This window comes from Oncorhynchus keta, unplaced genomic scaffold, assembly GCF_023373465.1.
Source record: "Oncorhynchus keta strain PuntledgeMale-10-30-2019 unplaced genomic scaffold, Oket_V2 Un_contig_26406_pilon_pilon, whole genome shotgun sequence".
NCBI classification, from domain to species: domain Eukaryota; kingdom Metazoa; phylum Chordata; class Actinopteri; order Salmoniformes; family Salmonidae; genus Oncorhynchus; species Oncorhynchus keta.
Window position 1 is genome coordinate 1 of NW_026284951.1, and position 5,966 is coordinate 5,966.

At 42.6% G+C, this 5,966-nt stretch overlaps 3 non-coding genes and 1 pseudogene across 3 annotated transcripts; all 4 read right to left on the reverse strand.

Annotated features, from left to right (window-relative positions):
* On the reverse strand, positions 1-145 carry LOC127922615 (uncharacterized; annotated as a pseudogene).
* A 1,666-nt stretch (positions 146-1,811) lies between these two features.
* On the reverse strand, positions 1,812-1,975 carry LOC127922612 (U1 spliceosomal RNA). The gene has a single exon (XR_008111750.1). It is a non-coding gene; the product is annotated as a U1 spliceosomal RNA (small nuclear RNA).
* An 847-nt stretch (positions 1,976-2,822) lies between these two features.
* On the reverse strand, positions 2,823-2,984 carry LOC127922613 (U1 spliceosomal RNA). The gene has a single exon (XR_008111751.1). It is a non-coding gene; the product is annotated as a U1 spliceosomal RNA (small nuclear RNA).
* Positions 2,985-5,009: 2,025 nt separating this feature from the next.
* On the reverse strand, positions 5,010-5,173 carry LOC127922614 (U1 spliceosomal RNA). The gene has a single exon (XR_008111752.1). It is a non-coding gene; the product is annotated as a U1 spliceosomal RNA (small nuclear RNA).
* Between the last annotated feature and the right edge of the window lie 793 nt (positions 5,174-5,966).

The window sequence follows — 5,966 nt, forward strand, 5'->3', positions numbered from 1 at the left end:
CAGTCCCCCACTACCATAAATTATGCAATCGAGATTTACACATTTGAGAAATTAAGTAGGGGTCAGCACAGCCGGAGTGCAATGGTTGAGCTCGCCCTGGGTGAACCGCCTTCTGATCACGGTGTCTCCTTTGCCAGGTAAGTATGAGTTGTACACGTTGGTAGAGGAGCAAATCCTTCCAGAACAAAGGTGTTTGACTCCACGGTTACCACTTCTACTACTGGCTAATACCACATCATATTGAACAGGGTTTAATGTCGCTTTTTTACGAATACAGTTGCGGAGAAAGCGTAGGAAAAGCAATACATTTCTGTGGCGTGGTAATGGTTGACCAGGGAAATGTCTGTGTTCAGGTAATGGCTTGACCAGGGAAATGTCTGTTGTCATGGTAATGGCTTACCAGGGAAATGTTCAGGAATGGTAAATGGTTGACCAGGGAAATGTCTGTGGAATGGTAATGGCTGACCAGGGAAATGTCTGTGGCATGGTAATGGTTGACCAGGGAAATGTCTGTTGTCATAGTGATGGTTGACCAGGGAAATGTCTGTTGTCATGGTAATGGTTGACTGTGGTCTTAAATTACAAACGGTCCTAAAAATGATTTAATAATCTTGAAAATAAAAGACTCAATCCAGATTCCAGCCATGAGGGCGCAAAAGTATGCATTCAGAAGCAGGCCTTTCCTTCACATAATCAGGACATGACAGGCATAATCACCCATCACAATAACAGATCACACACATCCATCCGGGTTATGAGAAGACAAATGTATGTCTGAGGTAAATTAGGTTGAGTTTTAACTCTGCCAATCATCTGATAAGAACATTTCTCCTCAACAAGAAACTCAATTGAACTCTTGAGTTGAAACACATGTCAAATTAAATCTGTTAGTATATTTTTTTAACATCAAGACCTGGGTGAACCGCCTTCTTGATCACGGTGTCTCCCTTGCCAGGTAAGTATGAGTTGTACACGTTGGTAGAGGAGCAAATCCTTCCAGAACAAAGGTGTTTGACTCACGGTTACCACTTCTACTACTGATAATACCACATCATATTGAACAGGGTTTAATGTCGTTTACGAATACAGTTGCGGAGAAAGCGGAGGAAAAGCAATACATTTCTGTGGCGTGGTAATGGTTGACCAGGGAAATGTCTGTGTTGTGGTAATGGTTGACCAGGGAAATGTCTGTTGTCATGGTAATGGCTTACCAGGGAAATGTCTGTTGTCATGGTAATGCTTGACCAGGGAAATGTCTGTGGAATGGTAATGGTGACCAGGGAAATGTCTGTGGCATGTAATGGTTGACCAGGGAAATGTCTGTATGGTAATGGGTGACCAGGGAATTGTCTGTGGAATGGTTGACCAGGGAAATGTCTGTGGCGTGGTAATGGTTGACCAGGGAAATGTCTGTTGTCATAGTAATGGTGACCAGGGAAATGTCTGTTGTCATGGTAATGGTTGACTGTGGTCTTAAATTACAAACTGTCCTAAAAATGATTTAATAATCTTGAAAATAAAAGACCTCAATCCAGATTCCGTCATGAGGGCGCAAAAGTATGCATTCAGAAGTAGGCCTTTTCCTTCACATAATCAGGACATGACAGGCATAATCACCCATCACAATAACAGATCACACACATCCATCCGGGTTATGAGAAGACAAAATGTATGTCTGAGGCAATTAGGTTGAGTTTTAACTTGCCAATCATCTGATAAGAACATTTCTCCTCAACAAGAAACTCAATTGAACTCTTGAGTTGAAACACATGTCAAATTAAATCTGTTAGTATATTTTTTAACATCAAGATCAGGGGAGAGCGCAAACGCAGTCCCCCACTACCATAAATTATGCAATCGAGATTTCCACATTTGAGAAATTCGCAGGGGTCAGCACAGCCGGAGTGCAATGGCTGAGCCTCGCCCTGGGTGAACCGCCTTCTTGATCACGGTGTCTCCCTTGCCAGGTAAGTATGAGTTGTACACGTTGGTAGAGGAGCAAATCCTTCCAGAACAAAGGTGTTTGACTCACGGTTACCACTTCTACTACTGATAATACCACATCATATTGAACAGGGTTTAATGTCGTTTACGAATACAGTTGCGGAGAAAGCGGAGGAAAAGCAATACATTTCTGTGGCGTGGTAATGGTTGACCAGGGAAATGTCTGTGTTGTGGTAATGGTTGACCAGGGAAATGTCTGTTGTCATGGTAATGGTTTACCAGGGAAATGTCTGTTGTCATGGTAATGCTTGACCAGGGAAATGTCTGTGGCATGGTAATGGTTGACCAGAAATGTCTGTGGCATGGTAATGGTTGACCAGGGAAATGTCTGTGGCGTGGTAATGGGTGACCAGGGAATTGTCTGGAATGGTTGACCAGGGAAATGTCTGTGTGGTAATGGTTGACCAGGGAAATGTCTGTTGTCATAGTAATGGTTGACCAGGGAAATGTCTGTTGTCATGGTAATGGTTGACTGTGGTCTTAAATTACAAACTGTCCTAAAAATGATTTAATAATCTTGAAAATAAAAGACCTCAATCCAGATTCCGTCATGAGGGCGCAAAAGTATGCATTCAGAAGTAGGCCTTTTCCTTCACATAATCAGGACATGACAGGCATAATCACCCATCACAATAACAGATCACACACATCCATCCGGGTTATGAGAAGACAAAATGTATGTCTGAGGCAATTAGGTTGAGTTTTAACTTGCCAATCATCTGATAAGAACATTTCTCCTCAACAAGAAACTCAATTGAACTCTTGAGTTGAAACACATGTCAAATTAAATCTGTTAGTATATTTTTTTAACATCAAGATCAGGGAGAGCGAACGCAGTCCCCCACTACCATAAATTATGCAATCGAGATTTCCACATTTGAGAAATTCGCAGGGGTCAGCACAGCCGGAGTGCAATGGCTGAGCCTCGCCCTGGGTGAACCGCCTTCTTGATCACGGTGTCTCCCTTGCCAGGTAAGTATGAGTTGTACACGTTGGTAGAGGAGCAAATCCTTCCAGAACAAAGGTGTTTGACTCACGGTTACCACTTCTACTACTGATAATACCACATCATATTGAACAGGGTTTAATGTCGTTTACGAATACAGTTGCGGAGAAAGCGGAGGAAAAGCAATACATTTCTGTGGCGTGGTAATGGTTGACCAGGGAAATGTCTGTGTTGTGGTAATGGTTGACCAGGGAAATGTCTGTTGTCATGGTAATGGTTTACCAGGGAAATGTCTGTTGTCATGGTAATGCTTGACCAGGGAAATGTCTGTGGAATGGTAATGGTTGACCAGGGAAATGTCTGTGGCATGGTAATGGTTGACCAGGGAAATGTCTGTGGCGTGGTAATGGTGACCAGGAATTGTCTGTGGAATGGTTGGAAATGTCTGTGGCGTGGTAATGGTTGACCAGGGAAATGTCTGTTGTCATAGTAATGGTTGACTGTGGTCTTAAATTACAAACTGTCCTAAAAATGATTTAATAATCTTGAAAATAAAAAAGACCTCAATCCAGATTCCGTCATGAGGGCGCAAATTATGCATTCAGAAGTAGGCCTTTTCCTTCACATAATCAGGACATGACAGGCATAATCACCCATCACAATAACAGATCCAATCCATCCGGGTTGGACAAAATGTATGTGAGCATGGTTGAGTTTTAACTTGCCAATCATCTGATAAGAACATTTCTCTCAACAAGAAACTCAATTGAACTCTTGGTTGAAACACAGTCAAATAAATCTTTGTATATTTTTAACATGATAATGGTTGACCCAGAAATTTCTGTGGCGCCTGGCAGTGCAATGGTTGCCCAGCCTTCTTGAAATGTCTGTGGAATGGTTGACCGAGGAAATGTTTGTGGAGATAGTAATAATTTGCCAGGAAATGTCTGTGGAATGGTAATGGTTGGCCAGGGAAGCTGTCTGTGGAGATAGTAATGGTTGGCCAGAAATGTCTGTGGCATGGTAATGTTTAACAGAAATGTCTGTGGAATGGTTGCCCGGGGAAATGTCTGTAGAATGGTTGACCAGAAATGTCTGTGTTGTAGTAAGTGAATTTGACCAGAAATGTCTGTTGTCATGGTGACCAGGGAAATGTCTGTGGAATGGTAATTTGACCAGGGAAATGTCTGTGGCATGGTAATGGTTGACCAGGGAAATGTCTGTGGCGTGGTAATGGGTGACCAGGGAATTGTCTGTGGGAATGGTTGACCAGGGAAATGTCTGTGGCGTGGTAATGGTTGACCAGGGAAATGTCTGTGTTGTGGTAATGCTTTGACCAGGGAAATGTCTGTGTTGAATGGTAATGGTTGACCAGGAAATGTCTTTTGTCATGGTAATGGTTGACCAGGGAAATGTCTGTGTCATGGTAATGGTTGACCAGGGAAATGTCTGTGGTTGACCAGAAATGTTTGTAATAGTTGACCAGGGAAATTGTGGAATGAGTAATGATTTGGCCAGAAATGTCTGTGGAATGGTAATGGTTGAAATGTCCGGGGAAATGTCTGTGGCATGGTAATGTTTAACTCAGGAAATGTCTGTGGAATGGTTGACCAGGGAAATGTATGGCGTGGTAATGGTTGACCAGGGAAATGTCTGTTGTCATAGTAATGGTTGACCAGGGAAATGCTACCTGCTGTCATGGTAATGGTTGACTGTGGTCTTAAATTACAAACTGTCCTAAAAAAAATGATTTAATAATCTTGAAAATAAAAGACCTCAATCCAGATTCCGTCATGAGGGGCAAAAGTATGCATTCAGAAGTAGGCCTTTTCCTTCACATAATCAGGACATGACAGGCATAATCACCCATCACAATAACAGATCACACATCCATCCGGGTTATGAGAAGACAAAATGTATGTCTGAGGCAATTAGGTTGAGTTTTAACTTGCCAATCATCTGATAAGAACATTTCTCCTCAACAAGAAACTCAATTGAACTCTTGAGTTGAAACACATGTCAAATTAAATCTGTTAGTATATTTTTTTAACATCAAGATCATGGGAGAGCGCAAACGCAGTCCCCCACTACTATAAATTATGCAATCGAGATTTCCACATTTGAGAAATTCGCAGGGGTCAGCACAGCCAGAGTGCAATGGCTGAGCCTCGCCTTGGGTGAACCGCCTTCTTGATCACGGTGTCTCCTTTGCCAGGTAAGTATGAGTTGTACACGTTGGTAGAGGAGCAAATCCTTCCAGAACAAAGGTGTTTGACTCACGGTTACCACTTCTACTACTGATAATACCACATCATATTGAACAGGGTTTAATGTCGTTTACGAATACAGTTGGGAGAAAGCGGAGGAAAAGCAATACATTTCTGTGGCGTGGTAATGGTTGACCAGGGAAATGTCTGTGTTGTGGTAATGGTTGACCAGGGAAATGTCTGTTGTCATGGTAATGGTTTACAGGGAAATGTCTGTGAAATGGTTGACCAGGGTAATGTCTGGCATGGTAATGCTTGACCAGGGAAATGTCTGTGGCGTGGTAATGGGTGACCAGGAAATGTCTGTTGTTCAGGGAAATGTTAATGCTTGACCAGGGAAAATGTCTGTTATATGGTAATGGTTGACCAGGGAAATGTCTGTTGTCATGGTACGGGTTGGACAGGGAAATGTCTGTGGAATGGTAATAGTTGACCAGGGAATTGTCATGTGGAATGGTTGACCAGGGAAATGTCTGTGTGGAATGGTTGACCAGGAAAAATGTCTTTTGTCATGATAATGGTTGACCAGAAATGTCTGTGGCATGGTAGTGGTTGACCAGGGAAATGTCTTTTGTCATGATAATGGTTGACCAGGGAAATGTCTGTGGCGTGGTAATGGTTGAGCAGGGAAATGTCTGTGGAATGGTTGACCAGGGAAATGTTTGTGGAATGGTAATAGTTGACCAGGGAAATGTCTGTGGAATGGTAATGGTTGGCCAGGGAAATGTCTGTGGAATGGTAATTGTTGG